The 19,848-nt window shown below is 47.2% G+C and overlaps 1 protein-coding gene across 6 annotated transcripts in view; it reads left to right on the top strand.

The window, feature by feature from the left end:
- The first annotated feature begins 11,730 nt into the window (after positions 1-11,730).
- Positions 11,731-19,848, top strand: part of HECTD1 (HECT domain E3 ubiquitin protein ligase 1) — a 76,187-nt gene continuing 68,069 nt past the window's right edge. For all 6 annotated transcript variants that reach the window (XM_073639057.1, XM_073639055.1, XM_073639054.1 and 3 more), the window contains exon 1: positions 11,731-11,884. The gene's annotated coding sequence lies outside the window, so the exon portion shown is untranslated. The remainder of the gene's footprint in view (positions 11,885-19,848) is intronic.

Below are 19,848 nucleotides of genomic sequence, written 5' to 3'. Positions count from 1 at the left end.
TTTGCACTGTTTGTTTCTACAGATCTTCCTTGTGGCAAATACAGAAGACCTCAGTGTGCATTTACAAATCATTGCTAGTTTTCTATAGAGACTAGTCTATGGTTTAGGTTAAGTGCACACGTAGCGTTTTTTCCGTTCGGAAATGCATCAAAAACGCTATGTAATTCATCTGCCAGCTAATGCTGTGCACATGATGTAGATGATGTCCACTCCAGATTGTCATTGCGTTTAAATACGCAGCATGTCCTTTCTGTGTAGCGTTTCCGGACCATTGACTTTAATTAAACTGCAGCAAATCCGCAGGTATAAATATATCTGCTGATTTGCTGCGGTTGTTTGCTGCGTATTCAGCGAGTCAGTGGGTCAAATACGCTGCAAAAAACGGGCATAGAGTGGTACCCGGGTCGGTTGGGGAAGACTACTACTCCCATCATCCGACCGTCGGTCCCGCTGATAACAGCGAGAGCTGCGCGGCTGAGGGGAGTAGTAGTGTCCTCAGCCAAGCCGGGGCTGCGCACGGTGTATAAAAACAAAAAAACAAAAGCCAAAACACCTATTCTCACGTGTCCGGCGCCCCCGGTGTCCTCCTGGTCCTCGCGCTGTCCCCGGCGATGTGATCAGGCCAGCAGTACACTGACGGGAGCGCACTCGCTCCCGGCAGTGTACATCACTGCACTGCCAGGACCTGAGGTCACGTGAGCTCTCAGCTGAATATCAGCTGAGAGCTCCGGGACCTCACTTTTCGGCATCGGTGCTGCGTGGGAACAGTCTCAAGAATGTTCCCTCGTACCACTGATGCCGAGGTCACCGGGGCTGATCAGCTGATGAACCCAAGTGACCTCACTCCTGCAGCAGAGCCATGTACAATGACAGCAGTGACATCCGTGATTGCTGGTGTCACTGCTGTAGAAGTGACCCGGATCGCCGAGGGACAATCTGGATTACGTCGTGACAGCAGACAGGTGAGGGATATGGTTGTTTTTTATTTTTTTTTTATAGAAGATCGAGGGATTCAGGGACTGGGCATGCAATAAAAAAATTATTAAAACCTTGTGTATTTTTATTTCAGTAAAATACTTTATTCTGGCCGTGTCTTTTATTGAAAAAGCGGCGAAAACTTTACTACGCGTTTAGTAATGGGGTCGTCTTATAGATGCCTCTCCATTACTAACCTGGGCTTCATGTCAGCCGCCATTACAAGGCTGACATGAACCCCAACCCCATTACCCCACTCGCCACCGCTACAGGGCAGTGGGAAGAGTGGAGGCTAAGCACCAGATTTGGCGCATCTTATGGATGCGCCATTTCTGGGACTGCTGAGGCGTGATATTATTAGCCGCGGAGGGGGCCAGGATCCATGGCCCCTTCCCTGGCTATTAATATCAGCCCACAGCTGTCTGTTTTGCCTTTTCTGGTTAGATTTTATAGGGGGACCCTACATCAATTATTTTCTGGGGTCCCCCTGTAATCTAGCCAGTAAAGGCTAAGCAAACAGCTGTGGGCTGTTATTGATAGCCAGGGAACATTGTTGGCTGCTAATATTAGCTCCCAGCGGTCGGCTTTCGCTCTGCTGGTTATAGAAATGACGCGGGAGCCCAAGCCATTTTTTTTTTTTTTTTAATTTTAGATTATGTACCCACGATCCGGACATAGCAGTGCTTTGGATGCAGCATATTTTTGCTGCGTCCAAAACGTTGCATTCTATTGAACACAGGTAAATCCACATGTTTTCACTGAACCATGCGTATTTACTGCATTCAATACATTCTAGAGGTTAAATTTCTGTTGCAGAGACCAGCGACTCCTCAAGAGAATTTGACATGCTGGGGTCCGTGGGTGATCTGCAGCCTCAGATGCACGCATAGTGGACATGGGATTTCTAAAGATCCCATCCACTATCCTGTAACATCTGGACGCTGCGGGTTTGCTGTATAAACACACAGCTTCAATCCCGCAGCGGCTCCTGATCGTGGCCACGTACCCAAACTCACCTGCAGCATGTCAATTCCTGTAGCAGACACCCTAGTCTCCGCTGCAGATTTTGACCAATTGAAGTGTCATTATATGCGGTGGATTCACATATACCGACAACAAAAGTGTGGCAGTAGAACACGGTGTTTTGGACGCAGCAAAAATATGCTGCGTCCAAAGCGCTGCTTGTTGCTGTTCGTGGGGACATAGCGGCTAACGAAACAGCTGTGAGCTGTTAATAATAGCCAGGGAACATGTTTGCCTAATGGCACCTTCCTAGGCTAAAAATAGCAGCTGTCAGCTGCCCCAGAAATGACATAAATGGAAATGCTAATGACATTGGGTATATGGGATTAACTGACACCTAGCCCTTTTGTTTGGTGATGAGAAGGTGTCAATGAGACCCTTTCATTACGAAACCTAATTAAACTAAAGTAAAGAGTAATAAACACAGACACAGAGCAAACACTTTATTTGAAATGCAACAGACACATTCTTAAATTAACCAATATACTCACCCCAGTTCTGACGGTAATCCAACGGTTAAAGCCATGTCCCACATTTCTTTTTTCAAATAACTTTAGTTTGCTCCCAACAGCATGCATTTCAGTATTAAAACGCTTCAAAAAATGCATAAAAAAAAAATCAGGAAAACACGTGTTTTTTTTTTTGTTTTTTTTGCAGCATTTTTCCTGCCAAAGAGATGCAGAAACACTGATGTAATTTCTGCTTCAAATCCTGAATGTGCGCATATAGACTTAATTTAAAAATATATAGCGACACCATGCACAGTGGAAAATACAAAAATCATAGGGCACAAGTGCGCTGTGGACAGAATACAAGTGTTTCTCACTAAATTAGATTATCATCAAAAAGTTTATTTCAGTTCTTCAATACAAAAAGTGAAGCTCATATATTATAGAGTCATTACAAACAGAGCGATCTATTTCAAGTGTTTATTTCTGTTAATGTTGATGATTATGGCTTACAGCCAATGAAAACACAAAAGCCATTATCTCAGTAAATTAGAATATAACAACAGCTTGAAAAATGATTTTAAAATCCAAAATGTTGGCCTACTGAAATGTGTGTTCAGTAAATGCACTCAATACTCCTTTTGCATCAATGTGGCAATGTGGCTTGGAGGCGATCAGCCTGTGGCCCTGCTGAGGTGTTATGGAAGCCCAGGTGGCTTTGATAGCAGCCTTCAGCTCCTCTGCATTGTTGGGTCTGGGGTCTCATCTTCCTCTTGACAATACCCTATAGATTCTCTAAGGTCAGGCGACTTTGCTGCCAATCAAGCACAGTGATACTGTTGTGTGTAAACCAGGTATTGGTACTTTTGGCCGTGTGGAAAGGGGCCAAGTCCTGCTGGAGAATGACATTTCCATCTCCAAAAAGCTTGTCGGCAGAGGGAAGCATGAAGTGCTCTAAAATGTCCTGGTAGACTGCTGCACTGACTTTGGTCTTGATAAAACACAGTGGACCTACACCAGCAGATGACATGGCCCCCCAATCCATCAGTGATTGTGGAAACTTCACACTAGACCTCCAGCAGCTTGGATTGTGGCCTCTCCACTCTTCCTCCAGACTCTGGGACCTTGATTTCCAAATGAAATGCAAAATTTACTTTCATCTGAAAACACCTTGGATCACTGAGAACAGTCCAGGTCTTTTTCTCCTTGGCCCAGGTAAGACGCTTCTGCCATTGTCTATTGGTCATGAGTGGCTTGACACAAGGAATGCGTCACTTGTAGCCCATGTCCTGGATATGTCTGTGTGTAGTGGCTCTTGAAGCAATGACTCCAGTAGCAGTCCACTCCTTGTGAATCTCCCCCAAATTTTTGAATGACCTTTCTTAACAATCCTTTCAAGGCTGTGGTTATCCCGGTTGCTTGTGCACCTTTTTCTACCACACTTTTTCCTTCCACTCAACTTTCCATTAATATGCTTGGATACAGCACTCTGTGAACAGCCAGCTTCTTTAGCAGTGATCTTTTGTGGCTTACCCTCCTTGTGGAGTGTGTCAATGACTGCCTTCTGGACATCTGTCAAGTCAGCAATCTTCGCCATGATTGTGGAGCCTACTGAAACAGACTAAGGGACCTTTTTTTAATGCGTAAGAAGCCTTTGCAAGGGTTTTTTGTTAATTATTCTAATTTACTGAGATAACGACTTTTGTGTTTTCATTGGCTGTAAGCCATAATCATCAACATTAACAGAAATAAACACTTGAAATAGATCACTCTGTTTGTAATGACTCTATATAATGACTTTCACTATTTGTATGGAAGAACTGAAATAAATTTACTTTTTGATATTCTAATTTAGTGAGAAGCACCTGTACAGCACATTGAGATTAATGAAAACGTGAACTCTGCTATTGCTATACATGTAGAAAATGTAAGGTACTTAGTGAGCTTTTTTTATCAAAAAATATGTAAAAAAGCCATCCAACCCCTTCAAGGTGACCTTAATATGGATGGTCCTTAAGTGCTGGTGGCTCACCTTTCCATTTACACAGGCTGGCTTCAAATGGACAGGGGTAGAGAACCAGGCTTAGCGCTGAATTAAACATTTTTGGGAAAGATGGATGGATAAGGGTGCACAGTCCAGGAGGGAGCCACCCCCATCCACTTCAACTCATACTATGAAAAAAAGGTCCCAAAAGTGTCACTGGTAAGCTAAGCCCAGTTCCTATCTTTTTCCCATTTAATTTGAGGCCTGGCTGGGCAAATTGGATTACTGAGTCACTGGATTTTGGTACTGTACATATCAACCAAAAGGGGTTGAATGTAATAAAATGGCCCATAATACAAGTGGCAGCCCATTCTAGTCACGTGTCCAGATGGGCTGCAGTCTGAAGAAACACAGTTCCCAACTCCTGTGTCTCAACTGACAGGAGCAGTATCGTAAGCACACGTTCCAGTGAACTGCCATTGAAGCGTGTGACCGGAGAAGAAATATATCTTCTCCTCAGCTGAATGCACATGTAGGTCTGAGGCTGGAGGGAAAAAGCCTGTGCTTAGTCAGCTCAGATGATGATTTATTCTTCCTGGCAGCTCTGGTATGTGTGCTTACAATGGAGCTCCTCTGACAGTTGAGACGCAAGCCTTAGGAGCCGTGTTTCTTCAGACTGCAGCCCGTCCTGACACATGACTGCCGTTTGAGTGATGTGACTGGAGCCATTTTTTTACATTCTTTGAGAACCCCTTTAAAGTTACTTTGTCATGGTTGGAAGACTTTATTCTTTTTGATTAAAAAGAAAACTTAAATAGGTACCTCACATTTTATGTATATAGCAATACTGGAATTTCTGTATTCATTAATAAAATTGTGCAAACGTAATACAGAGGCTTCAATGTACCTAAATTATGGATGTCTAGGTGAGACCTAGGTATAATTCAGACAGAAAATTACAATAAGTAGTGCAGTACTTTTATACACTGCTCAAAAAAAAAGGGAACACTTAAACACCAGAATATAACTCCAAGTAAATCTAACTTCTGTGAAATCAAACTGTCCACTTAGGAAGCAACACTGACTGACAATCAATTTCACATGCTGTTGTGCAAATGGAATAGACAATAGATGGAAATTATTGGCAATTATCAAGACACACTCAATAAAGGAGTGGTTCTGCAGGTGGGGACCACAGACCACATCTCAGTACCAATGCTTTCTGGCTGATGTTTTGGTCACTTTTGAATGTTGGTTGTGCTTTCACACTCGTGGTAGCATTAGATGGACTCTACAACCCACAGAAGTTGCTCAGGTAGTGCAGCTCATCCAGGATGGCACATCAATGCGAGCTGTGGCAAGAAGGTTTGCTGTGTCTGTCAGCGTAGTGTCCAGAGGCTGGATGCGCTTCCAGGAGACAGGCCAGTACACCAGGAGATGTGGCGGGGGCCGTAGGAGGGCAACAACCCAGCAGCAGGACCGTTACCTCCGCCTTTGTGCAAGGAGGAGCACTGCCAGAGCCCTGCAAAATGACCTCCAGCAGGCCACAAATGTGCATGTGTCTGCAAAAATGGTTAGAAACCGTCTCCATGAGGGTCCGACATCCACAGATGGGGGTTGTGCTCACAGCCCAACACCGTGCAGGATACTTGGCATTTGCCACAGAACACCAGGAGTGGCAAAGTCGCCACTGGCGCCCTGTGCTCTTCACAGATGAAAGCAGGTTCACACTGAGCACATGTGACAGACGTGACAGAGTCTGGAGACGCCGTGGAGAGCGATCTGCTGCCTGCAACATCCTTCAGCATGACCGGTTTGGCAGTGGGTCAGTAATGGTGTGGGCTGGCATTTCTTTGGAGGGCCGCACAGCCCTCCATTTGCTCACTAGAGGTAGCCTGACTGCCATTAGGTACCGAGATGAGATCCTCAGACCCCTTGTGAGACCATATGCTGGTGTGGTTGGCCCTGGGTTCCTCCTAATGCAGGACAATGCCAGACCTCATGTGGCTGGAGTGTGTCAGCAGTTCCTGCAAGATGAAGGCATTGAAGCTATGGACTGGCCCGCCCGTTCCCTAGACCTGAATCTGATTGAGCACATCTGGGACATCATGTCTCGCTCCATCCACCAACGACACGTTGCACCACAGACTGTCCAGGAGTTGGCAGATGCTTTAGTCCATGTCTGGGAGGAGATCCCACAGGAGACCATCCGCAACCTCATCAGGAGCATGCCCAGGCATTGTAGGGAGGTCATACAGGCATGTGGAGGCCACACACAATACTGAGCCTCATCAGGAGCATGCCCAGGCGTTGTAGGGAGGTCATACAGGCATGTGGAGGCCACACACAATACTGAGCCTCATCAGGAGCATGCCCAGGCGTTGTAGGGAGGTCATACAGGCACGTGGAGGCCACACACAATACTGAGCCTCATCAGGAGCATGCCCAGGTGTTGTAGGGAGGTCATACAGGCACGTGGAGGCCACACACAATACTGAGCCTCATCAGGAGCATGCCCAGGCGTTGTAGGGAGGTCATACAGGCATGTGGAGGCCACACACAATACTGAGCCTCATCAGGAGCATGCCCAGGCGTTGTAGGGAGGTCATACAGGCATGTGGAGGCCACACACAATACTGAGCCTCATCAGGAGCATGCCCAGGTGTTGTAGGGAGGTCATACAGGCACGTGGAGGCCACACACAATACTGAGCCTCATTATGACTTGTTTTAAGGACATTACATCAAAGTTGGATCAGCCTGTAGTGTGGTTTTCCGCTTTAATTTTGGGGGTGACTCCAAATCCAGGCCTCCATTGGTTAATAAATTTGATTTCCATTGATGATTTTTGTGTGATTTTGTTGTCAGCACATTCAACTTTGCACAGAACAAAGTATTCAATGAGAATATTTCATTCATTCAGATCTAGGATGTGTTATTTCAGTGTTCCCTTTATTTTTTTTGAGCAGTGTATAAGCGCCCAAACAATTGCATGGTCGAGTCCCTTTGTGGGACTAAATATAAAACAAATAAATATATACATTATTATTACCACATTCCTAATGCTCAAAAGTATAAAATTCTAAATAAATAATAAAATACGACATTTACTTATACAAATGCAATAAAGACATGGTCTTGCATCAGCCACATACGTGGGTTTTTTTTATGGCCACTTTTACACAGAAAACTGCCAATCAATGGTGTGGGCGGGTTATACAAAGCGCAGAGAACTGCAGCAGAGAAAACAGGGATTTTATCAAAACTGCAGCAATCAGCCCGGTAAGTAATACATCGCTGGAAGCATGGTCTCTGTCTGTCTCTCTACATCATGCTTCTCTCAGATGGGGTAGCAAAAACCTGTTGACAGATTATTTTAGGCCTCATTTAGTTGTCCGTGTTGCATGAACCTGTTGTTATTTTTTTTTGACGGATACAACACGTGCCCATTATAATCTATGGTGCTATACATGTGTCCATGTTAACACGAATGAAAAGGGCCAATACAAGTCTATGGGTGCATGAAAAACACGTAAAGCACATGGATAGCATCTGTGTGCTTTCCATATTTAACACTGAAAAGGATAGAGAAGATTTGCCCTTAAAGAGGACCTGTCACTGCTCCTGACATACCTGTTTCAGCAAATAAAAACAGTCCAGACGATAGCAGGCACTCGCACCTTCTTAAAAGAATTGCTTTATTTATCCAGTAGTATAAAAGGCAGAAAAAAAATATCCTCTGTGCTCCCAGGCAACATGTTTCAGACCTGCATTAGATTGACAAAGGACCATGCAGGACTCACATCCGTATTCCTCTCGATGGAGCCATGGTGTCCTGGCTGCTGTTTACATTTCTCCTCTTTATACCCACATCTGTGGTTCAGGTCATCATCCACAGGTCAGCGGGAAGGTGGGATAAGGTCAACTCTCATTGTTTGAGTATTTAATCAATCTGCATAGTTTGTCCTTCACTCTTTGCAAGTCAACAAGCTACCGGGACTTATACAATAGGTAATCAACATATTAGCAAACATCAATTGCTTGATGACCCTATGTCGCTGTCCCCCGAAAATAGCAGTACAATAAACTGTAGGAGCTGATATAAGAGGTAAACCACAGCCATTCAACAATTCACAAACCAATTCAAGAGTCAACATTCAGGCAATAGCCTATGTTTCTTGACCTACTGAAAATATACGTCTGGCATAATTAAGATTAAATGCTGTGTTGTCACAGTAAAGTTTTAATTCAAGAGGCTAGTACCATTCGGATTGTGGTGCACCTTGGTGCTGGTGGGATGGCTTTTACACATTTTTTTTTAATCAAAACCGTTTACTAAGTACCCTATGTTTATGTGCACTATTCTTTTTTACTTGTCTATAGCAGGGTGTGTGTTTATTTTGTTTCTATCTTAGGTTTTGTCTATTTAGTGGCCAGTGTGAACATGCTCCTACACGTTACATGTATACTAACATACTCCGGCTCATTTCTTTCAGTCTTGCTATAGAATCTCATCAGCGCCAGCTGCCAACTCCTATCTCAGTAATGTGAATGTCTGTCTTCACTGAATACAGATTTTACTTCAGAACTGAGAATTTTGATAATGTCTGATCAATTTTGGCAGAGAAAGAAGCAGATCCCTCTGATAAGATACAGTATAATACAAAGTTGCTTATTTTCATGGGTACTATTGATTTATGAAATAAAAATTAAAACGACGGTTACACTTTTTACAATAAGAGTTACTTATTACTTTAACCCCTTTCCGACATGTGCCGTATATGTATGGTATGTTGGGTTTCTCCCTTTGGCGCGGGCTCCGGCGCTGGAGCCCGCACCTTTCCGGGGACATGACAGTTGATCTGTACAGCTGTCATGTGCCCTTAAAAGCCACTGGTGGAATCGCGATCTACCCGCTGCTGTTAACATGTTAAATGCCGCTGTCAATCTCTGACAGCGGCATTTAACACGGCTGCGGTGGAAGGACGTCATAAGTTCCGCTCATAGGCACCCATGTCACATGCCAGCGGGTCGTGGATGGATTGGCATAACAACCCGGGGTCTGCAGAAAACTGCTGCGGTTGTCATTGACGGGAGGCTATGACCACCACCCAGCGGTTGGCGCTCATAGCCAGTGAGCATTTCTGCTACACACAGGCGATCTGATGATTGCAGCTCCTAGTCTCCAATGGAGACTATTGAAGCAAGTGAAAAGTAATAAAAAATATTTTTAAAAATATATAAAAAATATATAAAAGTTTAAATCACCCGCCTTTCGCCCCATTCAAAATTAAACAAACAAAAAAAAAATACACATATTTGGTATTGCCGCATTCAGAATCGCCCGATCTATCAATAAACAAAAAAAAGAATTAATCTGATCGGTAAACGGCGTAAGGAGAAAAAAAAATCAAAATGACAGTATTAAGTTTTTTTGGTAGCCACAACATTGCAATAAAATGCAATAAAGGGCAATCAAAACATCGGATCTACCCCAAAATGGTATCAATAAAAACGTCAGCTCGTCACGCAAAAAATAAGCCCTCACCCGGCCCCAGATCACGAAAAATGAAGACGCTACAGGTCTCGGAAAATGGACTCTTTTCTTTTTTTAACAATCTTTGGATTTTTTTTTTGCCACTTAAATAAAAAAGAATCTATAAATGTCTGGTGTCTACGAACTCGTAATGACCTGGAGAATAAGAATGGCAGGACAGTTTCATCATTTAGTGAAGATGGTAAAAAAAACAACAAAAAAAACAATTGTGGAACTGCACTTTCACCGCACGTTTTCCAGTATAAGATATGGTAAAACCAGTAATGTCGTTCAAAAGTACAACTTGTCCCGCAAAAAATAACCCTTCAAATGGCCATATTGACGGAAAGTCATGGCTCTGGGAAGGAGGGGAGAAAAAACCGCAAACACCAAATGGCCCAGGGGTGAATACTTCCCGATCCTGCGCGTTTTCATTATTGGCCTCTCCTTGGTGTGGCACTCACCGCCCCTCTCTGCTGTGTGGCACTCACCGCCCCTCTCTGCTGTGTGGCACTCACCGTCCCTCTCTGCTGTGTGGCACTCACTGCCCCTCTCTGCTGTGTGGCACTCACCGCCCCTCTCTGCTGTGTGGCACTCACCGCCCCTCTCTGCTGTGTGGCACTCACCGTCCCTCTCTGCTGTGTGGCACTCACCGCCCCTCTCTGCTGTGTGGCACTCACCGCCCCTCTCTGCTGTGTGGCACTCACCGCCCCTCTCTGCTGTGTGGCACTCACTGCCCCTCTCTGCTGTGTGGCACTCACCGTCCCTCTCTGCTGTGTGGCACTCACCGTCCCTCTCTGCTGTGTGGCACTCACCGTCCCTCTCTGCTGTGTGGCACTCACTGCCCCTCTCTGCTGTGTGGCACTCACCGTCCCTCTCTGCTGTGTGGCACTCACCGTCCCTCTCTGCTGTGTGGCACTCACCGCCCCTCTCTGCTGTGTGGCACTCACCATCCCTCTCTGCTGTGTGGCACTCACCGCCCCTCTCTGCTGTGTGGCACTCACCGCCCCTCTCTGCTGTGTGGCACTCACCGCCCCTCTCTGCTGTGTGGCACTCACCATCCCTCTCTGCTGTGTGGCACTCACCGCCCCTCTCTGCTGTGTGGCACTCACCGTCCCTCTCTGCTGTGTGGCACTCACCGCCCCTCTCTGCTGTGTGGCACTCACCATCCCTCTCTGCTGTGTGGCACTCACCGCCCCTCTCTGCTGTGTGGCACTCACCGTCCCTCTCTGCTGTGTGGCACTCACCGCCCCTCTCTGCTGTGTGGCACTCACCGCCCCTCTCTGCTGTGTGGCACTCACCGTCCCTCTCTGCTGTGTGGCACTCACCGCCCCTCTCTGGGTGACTGGTTGCGCCTCCGATGGGGCATCCAGGCCCCTGCAGCCTTTATATTTGATTATATGGTGGAATAACCCCACAAACCTTAGTACATTCCCCCATTGCCCTTTCACATAACTGTCGGCCCTTCCCAACCAATACCCCGCTGCTTATACTGGTGTGGGCTGCTCTGCGCACACTCCTGAGTCACGCATTGTCGCAGCTCTCGTGGTGTGCACGGGGAAATGACTCCTGGCTGAAGTCGCACAGAGGGAGGGACTATCAGGAATATCAGGGAGTTTATTGAACTTGTGGTTATCAGTCTGCGCCGTGGGCGGGAGGAAACGTTGCTCAGTTCTGCAGCCTGTAAAATCTCATTTGCTTTTAAAATGAGTCGGGCGGGAACGTGAAACCAAAAGTGTTCTGCAGAGTGTGTGGTCCACCCGCAGCAGCCTGGTGTGTGCTCCGGAGCGCCCTCTACCGGCAGTCGGGAGGAGGCAGGCGGAGCGGGCGGAGTCTCGGCCTGAGCCCGTGACACGCTCCGTGTGACTCCGGGGATAGTCCGGAGCTGTGAGGCCCAGACCGGCTCCGTACGGACACGGTAAGCCGCTGATTGTGTGTGTGTCTGTGTGCGCCCCGGGCCCCGGCACGGAGCTCCCGCACTGTCATGGCTGTCTCCGGGGAGTTGTACGGGAACAGGCCTAAAACTCTAGGCTGCGGGCCGGGCCAAACCTGGGAAGGGGCACAGACCGGGGCTGCGGCCGGACACCGGCCATAACCGGATCAGACCAGGGCTCCAACTCCGATGGCAGATCTAGATCTCACGATGTGGATTGTGCTGCTCTGTCCTGTGCTGTGGTGGCCAACATGTCTGCCAGAGCCAGGCCAGAGGGGCCACAGGCAGGGCTGTCCTCCACCGCAGGGCTGTGCTGTACCCGCTATAACATGGGGTATACATATATACAGAGTGGCCCTGTGCCCGCTATAACATGGGGTATACATATATACAGAGTGGCCCTGTGCCCGCTATAACATGGGGTATACATATATAGAGTGGCCCTGTGCCCGCTATAACATGGGGTATACATATATACAGAGTGGCCCTGTGCCCGCTATAACATGTGGTATACATATATACAGAGTGGCCCTGTGCCCGCTATAACATGGGGTATACATATATACAGAGTGGCCCTGTGCCCGCTATAACATGGGGTATACATATATACAGAGTGGCCCTGTGCCCGCTATTACATGGAGTATACATATATACAGAGTGGCCCTGTGCCCTCTATTACATGGAGTATACATATATACAGAGTGGCCCTGTGCCCTCTATTACATGGAGTATACATATATACAGAGTGGCCCTGTGCCCGCTATTACATGGAGTATACATATATACAGAGTGGCCCTGTGCCCGCTATAACATGGGGTATACATATATACAGAGTGGCCCTGTGCCCTCTATTACATGGAGTATACATATATACAGAGTGGCCCTGTGCCCTCTATTACATGGAGTATACATATATACAGAGTGGCCCTGTGCCCGCTATTACATGGAGTATACATATATACAGAGTGGCCCTGTGCCCGCTATAACATGGGGTATACATATATACAGAGTGGCCCTGTGCCCTCTATTACATGGGGTATACATATATACAGAGTGGCCCTGTGCCCTCTATTACATGGGGTATACATATATACAGAGTGGCCCTGTGCCCGCTATTACATGGAGTATACATATATACAGAGTGGCCCTGTGCCCGCTATAACATGGGGTATACATATATACAGAGTGGCCCTGTGCCCTCTATTACATGGAGTATACATATATACAGAGTGGCCCTGTGCCCGCTATTACATGGAGTATACATATATACAGAGTGGCCCTGTGCCCGCTATAACATGGGGTATACATATATACAGAGTGGCCCTGTGCCCGCTATAACATGGGGTATACATATATACAGAGTGGCCCTGTGCCCGCTATAACATGGGGTATACATATATACAGAGTGGCCCTGTGCCCGCTATAACATGGGGTATACATATATACAGAGTGGCCCTGTGCCCGCTATAACATGGGGTATACATATATACAGAGTGGCCCTGTGCCCGCTATAACATGGGGTATACATATATACAGAGTGGCCCTGTGCCCGCTATAACATGGGGTATACATATATACAGAGTGGCCCTGTGCCCGCTATAACATGGGGTATACATATATACAGAGTGGCCCTGTGCCCGCTATAACATGGGATATACATATATACAGAGTGGCCCTGTGCCCGCTATAACATGGGGTATACATATATACAGAGTGGCCCTGTGCCCGCTATAACATGGGGTATACATATATACAGAGTGGCCCTGTGCCCGCTATAACATGGGGTATACGTATATACAGAGTGGCCCTGTGCCTGCTATAACATGGGGTATACGTATATACAGAGCGGCCCTGTGCCCGCTATAACATGGGGTATACGTATATACAGAGCGGCCCTGTGCCCGCTATAACATGGGGTATACGTATATACAGAGCGGCCCTGTGCCCGCTATAACATGGGGTATACGTATATACAGAGCGGCCCTGTGCCCGCTATAACATGGGGTATACGTATATACAGAGTGGCCCTGTGCCCGCTATAACTTGGGGTGTATACAGAGTGGTCCTGTGCCTGCTATAACATGGTGTGTATACAGAGTGGTCCTGTGCCTGCTATAACTTGGGGTGTATACAGAGTGGTCCTGTGCCCGCTATAACTTGGGGTGTATACAGAGTGGTCCTGTGCCTGCTATAACATGGTGTGTATACAGAGTGGTCCTGTGCCTGCTATAACTTGGGGTGTATACAGAGTGGTCCTGTGCCCGCTATAACATGGGGCATACATATACACAAGAGTGGTCCTGGGCCCGCTATAACATGGTGTGTATACAGAGTGGTCCTGAGCCAGCTATAACATGGTGTGTATACAGAGTGGTCCTGTGCCAGCTATAACATGGGGTGTATACAGAGTGGTCCTGTGCCCGCTCTAACATGGGGCATACATATACACAAGAGTGGTCCTGTGCCCGCTCTAACATGGGGCATACATATACACAAGAGTGGTCCTGTGCCCGCTCTAACATGGGGCATACATATACACAAGAGTGGTCCTGGGCCCGCTATAACATGGGGCATACATATACACAAGAGCGGTCCTGGGCCCGCTATAACATGGGGCATACATATACACAAGAGCGGTCCTGGGCCCGCTATAACATGGGGCATACATATACACAAGAGCGGTCCTGGGCCCGCTATAACATGGGGCATACATATACACAAGAGCGGTCCTGGGCCCGCTATAACATGGGGCATACATATACACAAGAGCGGTCCTGGGCCCGCTATAACATGGGGCATACATATACACAAGAGCGGTCCTGGGCCCGCTATAACATGGGGCATACATATACACAAGAGCGGTCCTGGGCCCGCTATAACATGGGGCATACATATACACAAGAGCGGTCCTGGGCCCGCTATAACATGGGGCATACATAAGAGCTTTCCTGGGCCCGCTATAACATGGGGCATACATATACACAAGAGCGGTCCTGGGCCCGCTATAACATGGGGCATACATATACACAAGAGTGGTCCTGGGCCCGCTATAACATGGGGTGTGTGTGTATATATATACACCTTGACCCGTGAGTGCGCTACAGAGGGGGATGGGGCCGCCATATTGTTGTGTACGTGGGCTATTAGTCTGGACTATGTCGCTTATTAAAGGGGACCTCCACTCTAGTGTTTTGTGGGGGGCGCTGTGCTCTGTACAAGGTAATAATGGTGTACCTATGGCACTTGTGGGGGTGCACAGCGTTTGTCAAGTATCTCAGACGCTGTTTTCCCATTTTATTGGTTCGGGATGGTAGGGGCATGATTATAGCTTCTATGGATAAGGAGACCAGAGGTTGGTGTCCTGCGGCGTGTCCTGCGGCGTGTCCTGCACACTGAGCCTTTATTCCATTTATCTGTTCCTAAAAACAGAATAGACAATGTTAAAGTAAAAATGGATGCGTTGCATAACTGATGCAAACTGAAGCAGAGGGGCGCCACTGATTGTTGTGGGTCCGTCTGGGTTCTGATATGTGCCCGTTGTTACCTGCAGAAGAAAAATTGGCAGACAGAGCCCCCCACTTATAACGGCAACACATACTCCGTAAAAAACACTGTTGTGTCTGTTGCCCGTCCGCTTCTGTTGGGATCGGTTATGCCGCGGATCGGTTTCTGCCTTTATTCCATGTGTCTGTTTCTAAAATCCTGTAATCCTAATGTGAAAAGTGAATGTAGCCCAGTGTGACTTGCTACATTGTTACATTGTGACTACAGACAGTATCTAAGGCCATTGTATACAAGGTGCGGCTTCATCCCCACCAGCAGATAGAACAGCAGGGCAGCACCACACAGGATTATGGTAGTTGAGAGACCTAAAAATATACTCCGGGCAGTGAAAAATCACAATTAATGCCAGCACTACAGGTGCCCATCTGGCACCCGTTACGTGCTGTGAGATGGCAGAACTGCTGCTGAATGGGGCAGTTACAGAACTCTCCACATTGGGAAAGCGGGAAATACGCCACGTGTGAACGTAGGAAAACCTTACCCTGTGTTACACACAAGAGGGTCCGATGTGACTCAGCCTCCCAAAATGCTGGAGCAATCAATCCCAAGCAATGCAGCCTTGCACTAGGCATAACTTTGGGGGAAATCTTGTGATAAATGTGATCAAAAACTGTCTTTGGTTACTTGCACCGTATTTGTGCTTTAGACACTTTCTGCTCCTTGTCTGATAGAGGCAAGGTTTATTAGTCAAAATCTAGTTGTGCATTTCTAGACCCAGCTTCATTGATTGCCCTCACTGGTGTCACTAGAGCCAATATGGTGCCTGTGCAGAACAGCCGGCGTCCCGGAGCCGCCGCTCGCTTTTCTGCACTTGAAGAACACCTTATACTCTCCTCCTGCATTGGTGCTGTCCCAGCAATGTCAACTCCATGTTACATCACATGAGCCCTGCGGGCAATCAGTGGTCACTATTGGGCTGCTACGCTCTCGCCTCCTTCGGACAAGTGTTAGACAGCGGAAGAAGTGAGAGCGCAGCAGCCCCTTAGTAGCCGCTGATTGTCTGCAGGGCTCATGTGGCATAACAATGTGACGGGAGAACCGGTGTCGGCATCTCTTGACCAGAGTCGGTGTGGGAGGGAAGTATATGGGGTTTTTACTTTACAAATGTTTGTGGACAACCCCCTGTACGTGAAGAGGTTATCCTAGGGACAACATTAATCACCTATAAACAAAATTGATGGTAAGTATATGATCCATGGGGGGTCCAACTGCTGAGACCCCCATTGATTATGAGAACAGGGGCCCCAAAGCCAGGTGAAATGGAGTAGTAGTGTGCATGGTACAGTAATTAGTGCGGGTCCCACTTTAGCAGTAAGACATTTCTCATCTATCACGTAAATGCGTCAGGACCCCGGTGGCACCGCCGCCGACACAAGTGTGAACAGCGCTGTACGCTTTACACACAGGCAGCCGCATATTGTCAGGACACTTTGACCGACATTCACAGGCTTCCTGACTAGCTAGTAATGTGCATGTAGCGTGCAGTCATCGCTGGCACACGCTGACTGTCCGCACACAAGCTTTCATGTTTACCGTGACTCACAATGACACATGAGACTGCGGGGACAAATAAGAACATATTAAAGGGGTTGTCCGAGCCTGTGATATTGATGACTTTTCCTTAGGATAAGTCATCAGTGTAAGAAGCCTGGACAACCCATTTAACTCCATACACCAAACAGCTTCCAGTGCGGTTATTATATGATGAAGTGGCCAGTTATTCCAGCTGAGCGAGTGTCTAGGACGTGGCCTGATGAGTGTCTTTAGAGCGGTGTAGTCTTCATTATTCAGATATATTGCGGCTGAGGGACCACAGTCATCTTACTACACGATATATAAAGTGTAACCGCACTGAGCCGCTCGCCCCTGTGCGCAGGGTGCCTAATCTGATGGCCTCTGTATGGCTGTGTGCCGATGGTGCTGGTGTAAGTACACCCACCTACACCGTGCCAGGAGCCAGCTGTGTCAGGAGAGGGCCTGAGATCACCCATCCGCTGCTTGGGGACATCACTCAAGTTCGATTTAGAGTATTTACAGCGTGGCCACCGTGACTCTTCAGCTGAGTGGCTCCACCTCCATGACTCCTACAGAGAGAGTCACTTGGGAACAGCCCGTGCTGGGATTGGACAAGTTGCGAATACTGATATCTCTTAGGACAATTTCAGAATGCTTAAGACTCCGTACACATTAGACTAATGTCGTCTGAACCCTCCTAGATCACAGTGTTCAGCCAACACTCCAATGTTTATGGGGACCCCGGACTATTGATAGTCGGGGGAGTTAAGGGTTTGGCATATCCGATTCTGTATTGCTGATCCTTTTGTTCTCCCAGAGATAAGGGGATAACTCATAGAGGACTCGAGTGTTCGGCCAAACAAGCGCTACTGTGTATGGTGGAGACCTACAAGATGGCTGCTGGACAAACTATTGGTTGAAGCATTATTCTGCCGATAGCCACCTAATGTGTATGATAAAGGTGCCCTCAAGTTTGATAGTTGTCTCCTATCCAAAAGATAGAGGATAACTTTCCAATCTCTGAAGAGCCCCTGCTGAATGGAGCAGATCATGCGCCATCTCCAGCGCTCCTATTAATAATGGCTGGAGTGGTAGCGCGCATGATCGACCTCTGCTCCATTCAGCCAGGGATCGGTGGCGGTCGCACCCCCAGTGATCGAGTATATATATTTCGCTGAATTGCTGCAGCTTTTCAGAGGAAATATACTTTGAAAATCCTTCTGGGGACAATAGCGGGACACTGGGGTAGTCCGGCTCTGGCCCTGGCCTGCTCTTCCCAGCACCTCTGCAGGTGATCATGTATAGCAGTGCTGGGAAGAGTCGGTTGGGGGGCTGGGAACCGGATTATTCTGGTCTCCTGCTATGGTTCCCTTTAAGAGGTACGTGCCTCCTAATAAATTCTGCACATCTTCCAGCTGCCTGTGCGGCAGTAATGTGCTGGAGAACATTTCCGCTATAAATTATGTCACTGAATTATAGTAAATCTATTGGGCCAAGTCTTCCTGCTAAGCCTCACTCACTTTTCTAAAAAAAATGCTGTAAAAATGGCAAAAGCCGCAAAATTTGTGACTTTTTAACGCAAAGCCCTTGTGCATTCACCCCTTAGGAAATGTTTTCACCGGACAGAAAAATCCATGGCTTACATGGCCGTGAAATAGATCTCAAATCCATAGTGGAAGACCACTTTCACGCAGCGGATTTACTACTCGGCGAGTGATTATTTCATGAAACCTCGTCCACGGTGACACTGCTGTAATCCGTGTGCGCCCTGTGGGTACCGAGCTGATCGCTGTAAACAAGCGGTAGAGGCGTAAAGTCACCCGACATATCCCCTGAAATATTCGGGCTGATCGCAGCAGTACATGTATACATACAGAGGATTAGATTTTTTTTGGAGGATCTGTTTTTTGTGGTGGATTCACTTGGTGACTCGTGTCCAGCCCTTATATGTCCTGTAGGAGAATCCCGGCGGGGTGCTGCAGGGCACTGTGTGGCGGTAATGAGTAGATCGTCAGGACATGATCCTCCGCTGACTGCACAGACACGGTAGTTATGCGGTTGTGTACACAGAACATGCCGTACTTGTAATTATTACCTTAGGTTATTGCATTTTTAACCCCTTACTGTAAGTGTGAGCTTCTGTTTAGTTATTGTTAACAGTGAATTGCATCGTAAAGCCCAGGGATGGTGGTGGAGATGGCGAAATAGTTTGTTGTACTTACAGATGGCCATTACTTTCACATGATTGATTGAAAGGTCTGATAAGTTCCCGATTGCTGGGGGTCTGACCAGTCCTGGTGCTCTGAAGAGCCTGGAGCGGATGTCGATCGTGCTTCCTGCTGCCCAGTTCATGCTGTCTGCACCAATTTCGGTGGGTTTGGCCAACTATAGTCCTTTTTGTTGTACTCTACCCAAAAAATAAAGTGATTTCTGTTTTATGTCAGCGTGGTGCGTTGGATCCTCAAAGCCATTGCAATTCATAATGTTGCGTGGAAAGATGACATTGATGCAATGGAGGCTGGAGATTCGGCGTAGGAAGACCAATGAAGGAGACAGGACAACATCGTAGCAGAGTACTCTTGTCAATGTAGCGGAGCTGAGTAGACTGAGACTTTCAGTAGAGATGGAGCACAATTGAGTGTTGTAGCAGAGCCCAGTGATGTAGAAGTGCCTGGTTTGCCCAGCGGTGGTGCTGAGCATGGTATGTCTGGAGGTACACTAATGTCAATATACCATAGTGTTCAAAATACTAGCAGTCCAACATGACTAACCAGATGAATCACTGTTTTTGGTATAAATTATATCACCACATGTCAAACAATTTACCGGTTGGTGCAGTAGATTCTAAGAAAACCACCAGACTCCGCATT

Source organism: Phyllobates terribilis, unplaced genomic scaffold (genome assembly GCF_046119375.1).
Source record: "Phyllobates terribilis strain yellow unplaced genomic scaffold, ASM4611937v1 Scaffold_7__3_contigs__length_470593459, whole genome shotgun sequence".
NCBI classification, from domain to species: Eukaryota; Metazoa; Chordata; class Amphibia; order Anura; family Dendrobatidae; genus Phyllobates; species Phyllobates terribilis.
This window is presented reverse-complemented; position numbering and strand designations above follow the sequence as displayed.